General features: G+C 41.8%; 1 long non-coding RNA gene across 1 annotated transcript; it reads right to left on the bottom strand.

The window, feature by feature from the left end:
• Window positions 1–4579: 4579 nt before the first annotated feature.
• LOC111768449 (uncharacterized) lies at window positions 4580–16752 on the bottom strand. The gene is made up of 3 exons (XR_002800838.2): window positions 16605–16752; window positions 16156–16218; window positions 4580–4969 (listed from the first exon to the last, which is right to left on the bottom strand). It is a non-coding gene; the product is annotated as an uncharacterized lncRNA (long non-coding RNA).
• Between the last annotated feature and the right edge of the window lie 1088 nt (window positions 16753–17840).

Genomic DNA, 17840 nt, shown 5'->3' with positions numbered 1-17840 from the left:
CCCAGGTGCCCAGACACCTAGTGTCCTAACGAAGAACAGCAGGTGCTTTAATTTGTGCAGAGGGGTTAACAATGCACATTTTCTGTGTGGTACCCTGCAGGAATACCTTTTTTTTTTTTTTTTTTTTAATCTTGTGGCAGTTAAACAGTTTCAAATATTTCTTGAAACAAGCAGGCCACTGACTTGGGATAGAAGTGTTCCTTTCCGCATTACGTATTTGGAAGGGAATTTGCCTGTACTAACTAGATTGCAAACTGGCATGGAATATAAATTCATCGAGGGTTAGAGGTGTGTCTTTGACAACATTGTACCCCCGCAGAAGCCAGTGCAGGGCTCTGTGCATTGTCAGCACTTAACAAATATTTGTTGAATCAACGCACAAAGGAGTGAACGACAAACTCCAGTGAAGCTGGAAGGGACCCTGACGATCAGGTGCTTCCCCATCCGGGATGAGGTCAATGGACACGTGCACACGGAGCGTCTTTTCCTCCTGGATTTGCTTTTATTGTAGGAAGAGCAGGGCCGGCCCCTTGTTCTTGAGGATCTATGGGGAACTGGCTCTCACAAGCTCCCAGTTGACAGAGCGCTCCCAAACAGTCTGACATGGACAAACTCTGTGAGGACAAAGAGGATCACTCATCATTGGGGCTGGCCCCGTGGCTGAGTGGTTAAGTTCGCGCGCTCCGCTGCAGGCGGCCCAGTGTTTCGTTGGTTCGAATCCTGGGCGCGGACATGGCACTGCTCATCAGACCACGCTGAGGCAGCGTCCCACATGCCACAACTAGAAGAACCCACAACGAAGAATACACAACTATGTACCGGGGGGCTTTGGGGAGAAAAAGGAAAAAAAATAAAATCTTTAAAAAAAAAAAAAAAAAAAGAGGATCACTCATCAGGGGCCTTCAGCAATGAAGCCCGGCATCCAGGATGTAACTATACGGGGGAGGCAGCGTTAGGAGATTCCATAGGCTTCACTTTGCACCCTATTTACCATTCTGAATCAGTTTCCTTGTTATTGTCTCTCTTCCCATGCCGTTGCAACTACAGTGATCAATATCAACATTTCATATTTGCCTAGCACTTCATCTGTGTAAATCAATATCAAATACGAAGAGATCAAAATCATGCTTTCTGAGAACTTATATTCCCAAATTGACGTACAGATCTGATTAGACCCAAGGCGGTTCCTTTTCCCCTAAATTCAGGGAATATAAGGCTATGCCAAAAGACCTTCTCATTCTGTTGGGTGGACAAAGGGGGCGTTTCTGAAAGGTGCGGGTGACAACCCAACGCATAGGTGTCGTGAGAAAATTCACAGTGTGAACCAGCAGTGTGTTTTTCCTTTCGATTTGGATAGCCTGTGACTGATGACTGGCCAGTGACTAAGCAGGCACAGAACGAGTGTAAGGAAGTGAGGACGATTTCTTATCAACAGCGATAATCCTATCAGTTCAATAATAATTAAATGTGTCATGTACCGGCACAACTCTAAATGAAAGTAGTATTTCTACAGTAAGGACTCTGGGATTGCTTGTAGCACATTCTCTACCTGTGAGCAAGACTTTGGCCCTCTTCCTCACACAAATATTGCTGGGCAATACCATGCACCGTGCGCTAGGTACTGGAGATAAATCCAGAAAGGAGAACTGCCTCGGAGAAGAGGGACGTTGCCATGTCAACACAACCTCAGGGAAGCTGAGAGATTCAGTGCTATAATGGCTTTATTTCCCCCAAAGTATAACTAATTATGTTTTAAAATAACTGTTTTCTACCTTAGGAGTAACACATATAGCAGAAAACTTGGAAAACAAAGAAAAACTCAAAGGAAGCAGGTATATAAGTCACCTTAAATCCTACCACATACGGACAGCCTCTGTTATGGTTGGTAGCCTTATGGTGTTTTTCTCCTGTGAATTTATCACGTGTTGCTTGACAAAAATTGCATACATTATACTTATAGCCTTGCACTAGTTTTTCTCACTTAACAATATTTTTGGGTTATTTTCTTACATCAACAAACAATCTGTTTAATGGCTGAGTAGCATCAAAGTGTGTAATTCTTAAACTGCTGCCTGCTGCCTTGCCGTGGTTCAGGAAATACAGCTGCTCAAGCCAGGGCTTTATCCAGGCCCAGAAGCCATTCTTCGCATTCTCGGTAGAGAGTTCTCCCCTTTGGAATGTGGAGCTGATGATGCCAAGTGTGTCCTTGACCTTCTGGGCAGGATGGAGAGCTCTTCTGTTTTCTCAGGCTCCTGCCTGGTAAGGGTGATCAAACAGCAGGACTCAAGATTTATTACTCGGGAATCTAGTTTATTCACAGTTGCTTAGAGCTCTCATTTGTGTCCTGATCCTTTATCCAGTTGCCGCCTTATTTTAGAAACTCCTTGACTGAAAACAGTACAGTCAACCAAACCCCAAAGGCTTCCGTTCGCAGCCTAGTTACCATTCTGAATCAGTTTCCTTTTTATTGTCTTCTTCCCATGCCATTGCAATTACAGTGATCAATATCAATATTTCATATTTGCCTAGCACTTCATTTCTGTAAAATGCATCTAAAACATGTTCATTAGCTGTTAAAAAAAGTGTAATGCAAACGGAAAGTTCATCTCAAAATCATGTACACAATGTGTACGTGAATGGAAAATTTATCTCAAAATATGATTACAATGTGTATGTGTATCTATCATATTTTATACATGTAATTTTTAATAATGCAAACCCATTTTTAAAACATTTTCTCTCAAACGTATCAGTTAATAATCTGTGAGGTTATCGGATCCTGAGGTTATCAGTGAGGGGATTTGGCACCTTGCTGCATTTTAGAGTTCAGGTTTTCAAAGTCCTAGAAAAGCCTAGATAACTGAAAACAATAAATTATTTCCAAACTATGACCAAAAATAGTGATAATAATAAAATAATAATAATAATAACAAGTTATTGCATTTATACCAGGCCTGTTCTCCCTAAGTACTTTTCATATTTTATTTCATTAACTTGTCAAAACCTCTCCGAAATACAGGTAGTATTATAAGCCCCATTACTGTAGATGAGGAAAACACAAGGGAGAATTTCTTATAAGCCTAACTTTTGACAATTTTCACTAGCTTTCTCCTCTAAGAAACTTGGTACGAATCTCCATGCTAACTGCTCCCCTGTCAAAGTCAACAATGATGCTATTAATAGTAATAGAGTCATCACTCACTGAGTGCACACCATGAGGAAGGCACTCTGTGAACATTATTCCTGATCCTCCTGCGGTGGATTGTATTTGTAGCCACGGTCACCTCCCTTCCTTCCACATGCTCCTCCACATTGTGACCTTGCCAGTCTCTTGATGGGATCAAGAGAAGTCAGTTTCTCCACCCCCTTCAATCTCAGTGGACATTGTGACTGCTTTGACCAAGAGAAGACGGCAGCAGTGACACTGTGGCAGCAGGCCTTAAGAGCCAGCTGCTTCCATTTCCTGTCTCTGAGTAGTTGGAAGCCAGCCACTGTGTAAGTGTGACCCCCCTGGGACCATCATGCTATGAGAAGCCCAAGCTATACGTAAAGGCCCCAGGGTGTGGGTCAGCAAACTATAGCCCACTGGGCAAACCTAGCCAGTGTTGGTGAGTTGTACTGCCTTTGAGCTAAGGACAGTATTTACGTTTTTTAAAGATTGGGGAAAAATCAAAAGAAGAAGAATATTTTGTGATATGTGAAAAGTATGTGAAGTTCAAATTTCAACAACATAGACTTCTATTGAAACATGGCTACACTCATTTGTTTATATTATTGTCCATGGCTCCTTTCATGCTACAATGGCAGAGCTGAATAGATGTGACAGAGATCGTATGACCCTCAAAGCCCAAAATGCTCCCTCTCTGGCCCTTTACAGGCAAAGTTTGCCAACCCCTCACCCTAGGCGATGAGAGGGACGGCCAGGGGCATAAGACACCAACATGTATGAGCGCACACCTATGCTGTGCATCTCAGACCGCCAGCCCCAGGCTCTTCAGGATGCCATGTGGAGCAGAGACAACTTGCCCAACGGAGATCTCCCCAAATTCCTGACCTACAATATCCAAAGCAAAATAGATGTCTGTTTTAAGGCACTAAATTCTGGGTAGTTTGTTACATAGCGATAGATAACTGAAACACTTCACAGTCTTACCTGACAAGAAAAGATATTATCCAAATATTTCCATGAGGAAACAGAAGCTCAGAAGGATGAAGGAGCTTCAAGGTCACACAGCGGTACATAGGGAACTGGGATTTCACCCCAGGGCCTTGTGTTTCCTAAGCTTTGTTTGTGACACAACTAACCCCTTAACAGTCAACCTTTTCTCTCCTGCTGCACGTGTGATGTATGCCCCACGTCCGTCTTCACTCACTCAACCGATGTTTATGCGAATCGTCTACCATGCCTAAGCACTACAGTAAGCTTTGTGGGGAAACGAGGTGAATTCAGATAGAATCTGAAATTCTCACTTAGCTAAGAAGACCAAAAGTTACAATAGTAGGATGACATATGAAACACTTCAAATTCAAATTCAGGACAGATGACTTGAAAGCTCAATCCACTTACCCACAAAGTTAGTTCCATGTTAGGTTTTTCTTTTTAATTTCAGATTAACTGTCTTCTTCCATGTTCAAAGCGTATGTAACTGCACCTGAGTGGAAGTTACACAGCTGGAAACCATTAGGATTGAAAAGCAATGAAGAACAGGAAGGAGAAGCCTAGGGAAAGTGATTTTGAGGGACCAGGGAAAAGAATGTGAAGAGAAGTCCTGAAGGATGTTCCGACTTGTTTGCCAGTCTTTGTCTGAGGTCATTAGTCGACCCGGGTCACTCAGTGAAATGAAGACCGCCAGCTAGGGACACAGCTGAACGAAATACACTCAGGAGAAGACTGAAGCAGCCATGGGTTTAAACGCCATGTCCTTGCTTATCAAGGGTCCCTTTGCCATCCTACTTGAGTGTCGGCATCCTGAGGGCAGAAATATGACACACAGTCGGTGGGATGCTGGAACTGGCTCAGATCAGCTCGCAAGAGCTGGTGTTAAATTTTCAAAAATTTTTCTGAGCCAACTGTTAAATCTTCCGTGGCTGGAAATCAGAGGAGGAGTATTTACACCATGGGAACTGACGAATGCAACAAATCAGGGCTCTTTTTTTCCCCCAGAAAGGCAGTTTACTAGCACACCACTAAGACAGAGTCAATTATAACGATTAACCAGTAGTCAGCAACCCTTTCAATATGGAGTTTATAATAAAATATAAGGCAATCATTACAATTATGCTTTAAATAATTTTTAGCGACAGAAAAAAAGCTGGTAGCAAAACTTTATCTCTAGTATATTCAAGAATATTAACACATATAGCTACGTATTGAAAAAATATTAGAAGGAAAACAGATCAATAGCTTCACAGTGGTTATCTTTGGATTGTGAATTTACAGGTGATTTTTGTCTTATTCATTATATTTGTATCTTTCAAGTATCCTACAAGAAGTAGGTATTAATTTCTTAATTAAAAAATCCATTAAAAATATGATGTGCCTAAGTCAACCCCTTTTTATTTTGTGTACGGAGGGGACAGAGGGAAGGGTTACAGAAGAAAGAGGAAGGCGCGGGCTTTCCTCCCTCGTTCAGTGCTGTGAGAATGGGCTGAAGAGTAAACGTGACGACTGCCTGGGGCCAGGGGTTCTGTTAGGTGTGGGCGAGGGAATGGGTAGAGAGGAGGAAAGATGAGTAGAGAAAGGCAGCCAATGTGGCAGAAGGAACACTAGAATGAGAATCAGAAGTTCTATTCCTAGCACTACACTAAGAAGCCACGTGACGGTCACTGAACTTTTGGGGCATCAATTTCCTCTAAAGTGAGTAGGTTACGCCAGAAAATGACGCGCAAATTTCATTCTAATCAAGATGCTCTGTGTGACCTTCGTCTTGAGAAAAGCCAGCTTTCAAGGTACAGGCAGCTCGCCTGACAAAGGAGAGTGGTGCCTGTAGACTGTGGAAGAGGAACGTTTGCTGGAGGGGAAGCAAGTGAGAGTGTTGGCGAGGTGGGTGTAGCGAGGTGTCATTTAGTCGTGGTGCTAGAAGAAAACTTCGTTCTAATTAAAAAATTCGGAGGTATTATCAAAGGGATATTTGAGGACAAAAATAAGATCCCAGTTTTGCTTTATTTTATACATAGATGAGGAATTCTTGTTTTCACTGAGATATTTCTAACTTCTACCAAGGAAATCCTGAATGTGGTCTGCATGACAAGATCCCTGGTTATATGTTATAATGAGAAAATCAGGGCTCTTCAAATGCACGCTTCCTGGGACACAATAATTTCCATCCCATAGTACTTTAGACACATCTCTTAAAGGTCCAGATCTTTCTAGGATCACATTATAGATCTCAAGAATATAGCAGAATTTTCACTAGTTGTTAACTCTGATAATAGTTTAGTTAGATAGAGGTGGACACTAATAATTCAACGTATTGCTTTATATGTGGGTTCTAGTTATGCAAAGTTATTGCTTATTTCTACAGATTGTTTTATGTCTATTACAGTTATTCTCAGTCATTTTGAAGAAAAATCTCCTGATGTGATAAGATATGATGGTTCCAGCCCACATATTTAAAATGGTAAGTTTTTATCTTTCTATAAACTTGATTCAAGACATGGCCATGGGCATGCCTCTTTCTGCAGGAGTACTGTGGTTTTTTAATGACTTTTTCAGGGAGCAAGTCTCATATACATATATGAAGTGGGAGCTAGTTGGTCGTCTCTCAGTTTTAATTGTATTTTTGAGACATTGTAAGAAAAACATCAATGTTGCCTTCCAGTGAGTCCATCTTCCAAATAGATCTGGACTAGTCTAGCTTCCCCAAGGCTGTGGCCTTCTGTGCTCTGTGGGGTTGAGTACTGAGGTCATGAACACATCTGCAACCGAACCAGTGAGCCACAGTGGGAGCCGAGATCCATTTCTCTGGAATGAGAGCCCCTCATTCCTTTGTTCTTGATATTTCCTGGCAACGTGTCCACAAGCACATGCTATTAACAGATGGTGGAAAGCATAATTGGGATTTTTATCATAGCATATCCCCCATGCTTCCATCATGCACCAAAGAAGCAGAGATGTATGGCCAGTTTGCTCTGTCACAGCAGGATTAAGAATATCTCCTTCAACCCCCAAAGGCTCTCACTACAGGCTCGCTCGCTCGGTTAAATGTGGTTTTCCATCAGAAGTACACACCCCACTTCAGCAGACTCCTTCATATCAGACTCCTTTTAAGATCAGTGGTTACCACGTGAGAGATGGGTTTCTCCAGCACTGAGTTGATCTAGTAAGCTGAGGCATACATCTGTTCTGCAGAGCTGAGGCCTATGGGATTGGCAGAGAGCCGTGAACTTGTATAGACAACTGCACCTCAAAATCCGCACAGATGAGAAGGTCTCCTTTTGTTAACCCCATAGTTATGTGATGAGCAAGTAAAAAAAAAAAAAAAAAAAAAGCAAGAGCAAGTATGGAAAAGAATTTACCCAAAGAAGCTGAGAGGATTAATTTCGATCTTTTATTGATGTTCAAATCTGGCATGTGCCTTCTCAGTTCAAAATCAAGATTGTCATCTGCTTTATAAAAGCATATGTGTATTGCATGTTTTCTTAGAGAAAGCTAATTCCTTCATGATTTATAGGTCTCTAAAGAAATACTGTCCATAATGTTCATAAGACTCTTGTGCATTTATGCAGCTTGCATCATGCAAAGAAGTTGAGGGGTTTTGTTAAAAGTATCTGCTGGTTGGGAATATTCCACATTATACCCAGAATGATTAAAAACGCAAGGCCGTCCTTTTGGCAGATGCCTGAGCATTGTAATCAGTGATGTTTATATTTGGCGGTTGGTGGCATAGCTAAAGGAGTGCCTTGGAAAGCTTGAAATCTAAGATGGCAGTGGTTACAGCTGGTGCTTAGGAGCTAGGACTGACTCTGGAAGCAGCCCGTTTAGTTCAAATCTGACTCTCTCTTCTACCGGCTAAGTGACTTTGGTCAAGACAGTCGACTTTTTAAATCTTGATTTCCTTATTTGTAAATGGGCATGAAAACATCACCTACCTCCTAGGGCTGTTGTGAAAATTAAATGCAATAACATACGAAAAGCACTTAGCATAGTGCTTGGTGCATGGCGTGTGCTCGGTAAATAGAAGCTATTGTTATCCCTGCACAGTGATAAATAGGCCCAGGGACATGATTTTCAGGTCCCAAGTCCAAGTGAAAAAGCAGGGGAAAAATGCTATTAAAGGTATTAAAATATAAAGGTTTTTCTTTTATTCCATGCCCTCTCTCTCGACTCATCAGGATGTTGTTATTGTTTTCAACTAACAGACTTTATTTTTTAGAGCAGTTTTAGGTTTACGGAAAAATCAAGCAGAAAGTGCAGAGTTCCCACCTGCCCTCTCTCGCCACCCCCAGTGCCCCCTTTTATCAACAGGGTGGCATTAGTGTGGTACATTTGTTACAAGTGACAAACCGATATCGAGACACAATGGCTAATTAAGTCCATAACATACATCAGGCTTCACTCTCAGGGTTGTGCAGTTCTACGCGTTTTGACAGAGGCATAGTTGTGTATCCACCACTACACTGTCATACAGAATAGTGTCACTGCCCTAAAATTCCCCTGTGCTCCATCCGTTCATCCCTCCCCCACTCCACCCCCATCCTGACAACCTCTGATCTTCTTGCTCTCTCTATAGTTTGACCTTTTCCACAATGTCAGAGAGTTGGAATCACACAAAACCTAGTTTTTACAGTCTGGCTTCTTTTACTTAGCAAAGCATTTAAGATTCCTCCTTCATGATTTCTTGTGGCTTGACAATTCATTTCTTTTTATTGCTGCAATATTCCATTGTATGGGTGTACCACAGTTTGTTTATCCATTCACTTACTGAAGGACAACTTGGTTGCTTCCAATTTTTGGCAACTGTGAATCCAGTTGCTATAAACATTCATGTGCACATTTTTGGGTGAATGTAAGTTTTCAACTCATTTGGATAAATACCTAGGAATGCAATTGCTGGATCATATTGTAAGATTATGTTTAGCTTTGTAAGAAACGGTCAAACTGTCTTCAAAAGTGGCTGAACCATTTTACATTCCCACCAGCAATGAATGAGAGTTCCTGTGGCTCCACATCCTTGGCAGCATTTCATGTTGTTAGTGTTTTGGATTTTAGCCATTCCAATAGGTCTGTAGGGGTATCTTGCTGTTGTTTTAATTTGCAATTCCCTAATGAAACACGATGTTCAGCATCTTCTCATATGCTGATTTGCCATCTGTTTATTTTCTTTGGTGAGGTGCCTGTTCAGATCTTGCACCTGCTTTTTAATTACGTAGTTTGTTTTCTTACTTTAAAAATCCAGATAGCATTTTCCGTGTTTCTTACTTTTCTCAAACTAGGGTTATTTGTTTTCTTATTGTTGAGTTTTAAGAGCTCTTTGTATATTTTGGACACAAGTCCTTTCTCAGATATGTCTTTTGCAAATATTTTCTGCTAGTCTCTTTGTCTTTTCATTCCTTTAATGGTGTCTTTTGCAGAGGAGAAGTTTTTAATCTTAGTGAAATCTGACATCATTTTTTCTTTCATAGATCATGCTTTTGGTGTTCTATCTTAAAAACTCATTATCAAACTCAAGTTCACCTAGTGTGAAATAATTGAAAATATAAATATTGGTCTTTACCTCCATTCCTGGCACAGAGCTCCTAAAACCCCTGTAATTTCCTAAGTAAGAAGAGCACTAGGAGCATCTTTTGTTCTAATATTTGGTCTTTGACCCCAGTTTCTGATACAGAGCTCCAAATGCCTTGGAGTTTCCTGGGTGTTAGCAGCATTTTTGTCCTAATGAGGCAACTCTTGATTGGCTCCTGGATAGCTTCAGAATGGAGGCTGGTCACCAGAAAGACCAAGCCACGATTAGAAGTTTGGGACTTTCAGCCCCTCCCCCCCATCCTCCAGGAAGGGGAGAAGGGCTGGAGATAGTTAATGATTGATCATGCCTATATGATGAAGCCTCCATAAAAGTCCCAAAAGTATGAGGCTCGGAGGGCTTCTGGGTTGGTGAACACATCCATGTGCTGGAAAGTTACTGCACCCCACTCCATGGGGTCAGAGCTCCAGTGCTCAGAACGATTCCTCATACCCTGCCCTATGCATCTCTTCTATCTGGGCGTTCATCTGTATCCTTTATCATATTCTTTTATAATAAACCAGTTAATATAAGTAAGTTTCCCTGAGTTCTGTGAGCCATTTTAACAAAATATTGAACCCAAAGATGGCGTTGTGAGAACCCCAATTTATAGCTTGTCAGTCAGAAGTACAGGTAATAACCTGGGGCTTTTGATTAGCATCTGAAGTTGGGAAAGAGGGTAGTTTTGTGAGACTCTCTCTTTTATTTTTTTGTAACCATTGGCACCCAAGCTAACAACTGTTGCTAATCTTCTTTTCTTCTTCTTCTTCTTCTCCCCAAAGTCCCCCACTGCATAGTTGTATGTTCTAGTTGCAGGTCCTTCTGGTTGTGCTATGTGGGACGTCACCTCAGCATGGCCTGATGAGTGGTGCTAGGTCGGCGCCCAGGATCCGAACCCATGAAACCCTGGGCCACCGAAGCAGAGTGTGAGAACTTAACCACTCGGCCACAGGGCCGGCCCCTGGGACTGAGTTCTTAGTCTGTTAGATCTGATGTTGTCTCCAGGTAGATAGTGTCAGAATTGAATTAAATTTTAGGATCCTCAGCTGGTATTGGAGAATTGCTTGATTTGTGGAAAACCCACACATTGGTGTGAAGAGTGAAGTGAATTGTGGTAGTAGTCTGAGAGTAAAGGAGAAACCAGAGGAGATTGTCCATACAGTTAGATTTTCTACTATGTTATCATCTAGAAGTTTTGTAGTTTTGTATTTTAGGTCTATGATAGATTTTGAGTTAATTTTCTGAAAGGTATAAGGTTAGAGTCTCAATTCATTTTTTCGCTTGTCAGTGTCCAGTTGCTCCAGCGTCATTTATTGAAAAGACATCCTTTCTCCAGGGAATTACCTTCGCTTTGCCAAAGATCTGTGGACTATGTTAAGTGGGTCTATTTCCAGGCTCTGTATTCTGCTTCATTTTTCTGTTTGTCTAATCTTTCACCGACACCACACTGTCGTAATGATGTAGCTTAATAGTAACTCTTGAAGTCATAGTGCCAGTTCTCTGAACTTTGTTCTCCAGTGTTATGTTGGCTGTTCTGGGTCTTTCGCCTCTCCATATAAGCCTCAGAATCAGTTTGTCAGTCACCACAAAGTAACTTGCTGGGATTTTGATTGGGGTTACATTCAATCTGTAGATCAACTTAGGAAGAACTGACATCTTAACATATTGAGTCTTCTTATCCGTGAACTTGGAATATATCTCCATTTATTTAGATCTATTTTGATTTCTTTCATTAGAGTTTTGTAGTTTTCCTCATATAGGTCTTATGCATATTTTGTTAGATTTAAACTTAAAGATTTCAGGTCATGGTGTTTTTTATTTGCTATTTATTGTTGTTATCAGTAAAGTTAAAATTTTATTATGAATTTTACCATTCATTTTATATCATGCAATGCCAGTTTTAAATGCAAATATAAGAACATCTAACTCATATATGGAATCACCAAAATTATACAATTGTACTTCACAGCTTGTGCAGGCAAGTGTATTTCGTTCTAGCAAGAACAGTAGAAAAACTATACAAAATTAGTTCAACTGCTTTTATTTCACTTCTTGATACTCTCATTCTACCAACACTCTCTGTCTTCAGCTTATTGATGAGCAAGGAAGGGCTGAAAGGAAAAAGAACTGTGGCTTGCCCTCTTTCCTTTTCCTTCTACGTCATCATTTTCAGCATAAGTGGTTGGCTTATATGGAGAAATAACGAGTAACAAAGATATGTTAGCACTCCTGGTTGTTCATGTGTCTTAGAGTGCCATTGCCTTTCTTCTGCATTTGAAAAAGTTCTGATTCAAGTGGAAAGCTTGGCCCTTCAGAGCAGTCAGCACCCCTTCTCACTCAGTCAGACAGAACATGCTTACTTTGTACTTGCGTTGGGTCTTGCTGAACTCCCATGCAATGCGGGCTCACTGGAATTCCGTGCCAGTGAGCATCTTGAATGGGATGCCAATGAGGTGGCAAGGAACAGCGTGAACGTGCATCTTGCACGTATCTCTTCTGCTTTTGGGCACCCTCTATTATCCCGTTGGACTTCACTTACAAAACACAAGTTCAAAGATAAAATTATTAAGAATTTCAAGATGGCAATAGCATAGCATTAAACCAAACACAGGGCCCGCTGAATGTGGGTTCCTGTGCATGCACAGGATACATGACCCTGAAGCCAGCCCTGCTGATAGCTGAGGAGCAGTGGAGATACATGACAATGCAGCTGACCGCAGAGGGAGGTTAACTAACTAGAGAATACAAGAGACTTCAGTTGGAAAGGACATAGAGTTTATCTCTGGTTCAAGATATAGGCTCCAAGTGTAAAGCAACTGGCCACGGTCAATTGGTAAGTAGTGGTATGGGGACCCCAAGCAGCATTGTTGAAATTCACCATGTGAGGTTGTTTCAGTCTTCCTATTCCCTAGATTTTGGGTCTGCTGGCATCCATAAGTTTATGGAGCTTGACTTAACGCTTCTGGAAATATCCAGATTTACATACTGAGAGTCCAAGCCAAAACCCAAAGCAGCTATGACTGTCACAGATATAGAAATACCTTTGGTTACTAAAACTTGTTGAAGGCAAGACTAAATTCAGCTGAGTTACAGTGATAGTTTTTAGTATTAGGCATTAGTCTGCTGGAAAATAGAAAAGAAAGCATCTTCCTTCATGGGGGAGAAAAGTGATTGGTTTGTGCGTGTTCTTGGCAGCACTTTTTGCCATCTGAGCCAAGCTCAGATGCAGAGAGAATATGAGATTCAGAAGAGACTCAGAGATAGGCTTACCCAGTGGCTTTTTAATTGTGCTCTGTGGAAACCAAGGATCCCACAGAAGTGCTTTAGGGGATCCACAAACATTTGACTGAATTTATTTTTAGTTATTTTAAGAACTAAGTTAGAAAATGCACACTACTCAAATGTGTTATGGATCAAAGTTTGTTGCAGTAGGGACCACAGACTGCGATCTTTTCAATTGTCTCATGAGGAAATGTTACACATTTCAGCTTATAGATAACGTAGATATGCCCCTTTTATCTGCTTTACCTATTGGGAAGCCATGTGAGACTTTATTTTATTAAGACGTTCCCTTGCATACAAGGAAAGTTTGAGAAACACTGATATTCATCTTCCTCCACGTAAACCTCTTAGAACAGTGGCTGGATGCACAATAGATGCGCAACAAATATTAGCGCTTACGATAGAGATGGAGATACAGATGGAGATATTGATTCCCATGTTGACCAAGTGACTTGTACAACACATCCAGAGATTTGGCAGCACAGCCAGAATTCAGCCTGTGTCTTGACTCCTAGATCGTTTCTCTTTTTGCTGTACTGCAATTGCCTCCAGCTCCCATCCCCAACAAGGCAGCTAAAATTTTAACTCTATCAGCCATGAATTGTCTTTCTCTATTCTATTCTCTTCTTGGTCTTGGACCAAGCTTGAGAGAGAGAGAAAGGGAAGTGGAGGAGGAGGCAAGGGGCAGAAGGGGAAGAAAAAGAAGAGGAAGAAGGAGGAAAAGAAGAAGAAGAAGAAGAAGAAAGGGAGGGGAGGGGAGGAGAGAGTACTTCTGTAATATGTGTTTGCTTATCCCAAAGCCCTCCTACCCAGGAGATGAGAGCATGAGTTAAAAAGAGCCCCAGATCCCAATCAAAACCCCAGCAAGTTATTTGATGGATATTGACAAACTGATTCTAAACTTATACGGAGAGGCAAAAGATCCAGAATAGCCAACACAATATTGAAGGAGAAGAACAAAGTTGGAGAAGTGACGCTACCCAACTTCAAGACTTACTGTAAAGCTACGGTAATCAAGACAGGGTGGTATTGGTGAAAGAACGGACAAAGAGATCAATGGAACAGAATAGAGAGCCCAGAAATAGACTCCTGTAAATACAGTCAACTGATCTCTGACAAAGGAGCAAAGGCAATACAACGGAGCAAAGATAGTCTCTTCAACAAATGGTGCTGGAACAACGGACATCCACCTTCAAAAAATGAATCTAGACACAGACCTTACACATCCTTCACAAAAATTAACTCAGATGGGTCACAGATCTAAATGTAAAACAGCAAAACTATAGAACTCCTAGCGGAAAACTTAGAGTTCGACAATGAGTTTTTTTTTTTTTTGGAGGAAGATTAGCCCTGAGCTAACTACTGCCAGTCCTCCTCTTTTTTTGCTGAGGAAGCCTGGCCCTGAGCTAACATCCATGCCCATCTTCCTCTACTTTCTGTGTGGGACGCCTACCACAGTGTGGTGTGCCAAGCGGTGCCATGTCCGCACCCAGATCCAAACCGGTGAACCCGGGGCCACTGAGACACGGAACGTGCGCACTTAACCGCTGCGCCACCGGGCAGGCCCCGACAATGAGTTTTTAGATACAACACCAAAGACACAATCCATGAAAGAAATAATTGATAAACTGGACTTCGTTAAAACTAAATACATCTTCTCTGCAAAGACATCATTAAGAGAATGGAAAGACAAGCCATAGACTGGGAGAAAAAATTTGCAAAAGACACATCTGAAAAGAACTGTTATGCAAAATATACAAACAACTCTTAAAACTCAACAATTGAGAAAACAAACAACTCAATTAAAAAGTGAGCCAAAGGGCTGGCCCGGTGGCCGAGTGGTTAAGTTTGCGCGCTCTGCTGCAGGCGGCCCAGTGTTTCGTTGGTTCGAATCCTGGCCGCGGACATGGCACTGCTCATCAAACCATGCTGAGGCAGCGTCCCACATGCCACAACTAGAAGGACCCACAACGAAGAATATACAACTATGTACCGGGGGCTTTGGGGAGAAAAAGAAAAAAAATAAAATCTTAAAAAAAAAAAAAAGTGAGCCAAGAGCCTTAACAGACACCTCACCAAAGGATATAACCAAATGGCAAGTAAGCATATGAAAAGATGCTCCACATCACATGTCATCAGGGAAATGCAAAATAAAACAACAATGAGATACCATCGCACACCTGTTGGAATGGCCTAAATGCTGGTGAGGGTGTGGAGCAACAGGAACTCTCGTCCATTGGTGGTGGGAATGCAGAATGGCACAGCCACATTGGAAGACAGTTTGGTGGCCTTTTACAAAACTAATCATATTCTTCCCATACGCCCCAGCAATCATTATTTACCCAAAGGATTGAAAACTCCTGTCTGTACAAAAGCCTACACACCGATGTTTACAGCAGTTTTATCCATAATTGCCAAAACTGGGGAGCAACCAAGATGTCCTTCAGTAGGTGAATGGATAAATAAACTGTGTTACACACAGACAATGGAATATTTTTTAGCACTAAAAGGAAATGAGCTATCAAGCTGTGAAAAAGCCATGGAGGAAACTTAAACGCATATTACTAAGTGAAAGAAGCCAATCTGAAAAGGCTGCCTACTGTGCGATTCCAACTATATGACATTCTGGAAAAGGCAAAACTATGGAGACAATAAAAAGATCAGTGTTTGTCGAGGTTTGGGGTGGAGGGGGGAGTGGGGAGAGATGAACAGGCAGAACAGAGAGGATTTTTAGGGCAGTGAAAATACTCTGTATGATGTTATAATTATAATGGTGGACGTATATCATTATAGATTTGTCCAAACCCATAGAATGTATAACACCAAAAGTGAACTCTAGTGCAAACGATGGGCTTTGGGTAATTATAATGTGTCAGTGTAGGTTCATCCTTGGTAAAAAATGTACCATTCTGTTGAGTGACATGGTGCCTTCTGATAACGGGGGAAACTATGTATGTGTGGGAGCAAGGAGTATATAGGAAATCTGTGTACTTCCTTCTCAATTTTGTTGTAAGGCTAAAACTGCCCTAAAAAATGATCTTTAAAAAATATGGTTTTTAAAAAAAGAACCCCAGCAATATAGGAGAGGAAGGAAGCTGTGATAGAGTTCTGCTCTCAGAAACTCTTATCAGCAACCCCCCATGGCACTTACTATAGGAGGGGCGCTGTCCCAGGAGCCACAGGGCTTCAAAGGGTTGTCTTCAGAGCTCCAAATCTTGTTGCAGTGATAAGACAAAAACACATGAAAAGTTAAGTAAAAATAAAAGATATAAGTGACTTCCAAAACTGTGAGATAAGTAAACGGCATTAAATGAAAATCATTCACAAAAGAATCAAAACACTGCCTCTTTTCAAGTACACTATCTTCTCAAGCCTAATAATGCTACACCAAAAATACAGAAAACATACTCCTAGTGCCCCACCCAGTTCCTGAGGAGGTGGTAAGTACAGAGCGATGGGCAAGGGCGTGCCCTCTGGAGGGAAGCTGTCTTGGGTTAACTCCTGACACTCTAACCTGCTGTCTCTGTGGTCCTGGGCAGGTTACCCAACTTCTCTGTGCCTTGACGATCCCAGCCATTAAATAGGTAACAATGTACCTACCCAAGAGTTACTGTGAGGATTAAATGGAGGCGCTGTGAACAATGCTGGCACACAGTCAGGCCTCAATAAGTTTTAGTAATTGTTATTCTCTCCACTCTCTTTTTTCTGTCATGAGAATTCTGGGACAAAGGAACACTTAGAGGGTTCTGGGGTTCCTTCTGTGCTGTCACCTGAACTGTCACTTTACTTTCTAGCACAGCTTCTGTTCTTTCAGTCAATGTTGTAGACCAAAGAGAAGGAAGAATGTCTCCCATTTAGGTAAAGACACTTCCAAGAAATCGACTAGGGACGTAACTGAATTGGCCTTTGAAGATGATGGCCTTTGACTTTAAGGGAGAGAGGAGGCCTGGAGAGACTATTACAGTCTTAGGGATGTAGGAAGACCAATGGCAGGGGCTGGTCTTGTGGCCGAGTGGTTAAGTTCGCACGCTCCGCTTCAGCGAACCCAGGGTTTCACTGGTTCTGATCCTGGGCGTGGACTTGGCACCTCTCATCAGGCCATGCTGAGGCAGCACCCCACATAGCACAACCAGAAGGACCCACAACTAGAATATGCAACTGAGTACTGGGGGGCTTTGAGGAGAAGAAGAAGAAAAGAGAAGATGGGCAACAGAAGTTAGCTCAGGTGCCAATCTTTAAAAAAAAAAGAAAAAGAAAATCAACGGCAGCTATGGAAAACACCAGCCTACCGGAATGTGTCTTGAAGGAAATTAGGCCCCGCTGCAGACTCTGAGAGAAAAGTTAAATTTTTTGTCATCGCTCAAGAACCTTGGCTGACAGGGCAGCTGCCATCTTGAACATAACTGACCCCTGTGCCAGTGCTCCAACGACTCTCAAAACAGCAATTAAATGCTCTGATTTATTTCATTTTCTTCAACTTGTTTGTCAGAAGTATTCACGTGACCTGAGCCAACAAAAAAGGGCTGAGAAAACGCCATCTGACCATCGGGCGGATTGTGGAGAGATGGAAATGTCTGGTGAATGATTCCTCCAGGAAAAGCTGGTAAAAATATAAATATTTGTAGGCGTGGGGGAGATTAGAGAATAATGGACGAAAAAACACCTTTTAGATTTTCAAGCAACCAGAGCTCTTTGGTAGATCTCCCTAACATATTCTCAATGTGGGATTCATAGGCAGTGGAGATTTTCTGGGCTTAATCAAGGCTAAACATGTGAAGCTGGGTACCGGAGAGTTACTGCAGATATCCAATAAGATTACCTTTCAACCTTGTTCTG

This window comes from Equus caballus, chromosome 16, assembly GCF_041296265.1.
Source record: "Equus caballus isolate H_3958 breed thoroughbred chromosome 16, TB-T2T, whole genome shotgun sequence".
Lineage (NCBI taxonomy): Eukaryota > Metazoa > Chordata > Mammalia > Perissodactyla > Equidae > Equus > Equus caballus.
Note: the sequence above shows the minus strand (reverse complement) of the source record. Positions and strands in the feature narration are given on the sequence as shown.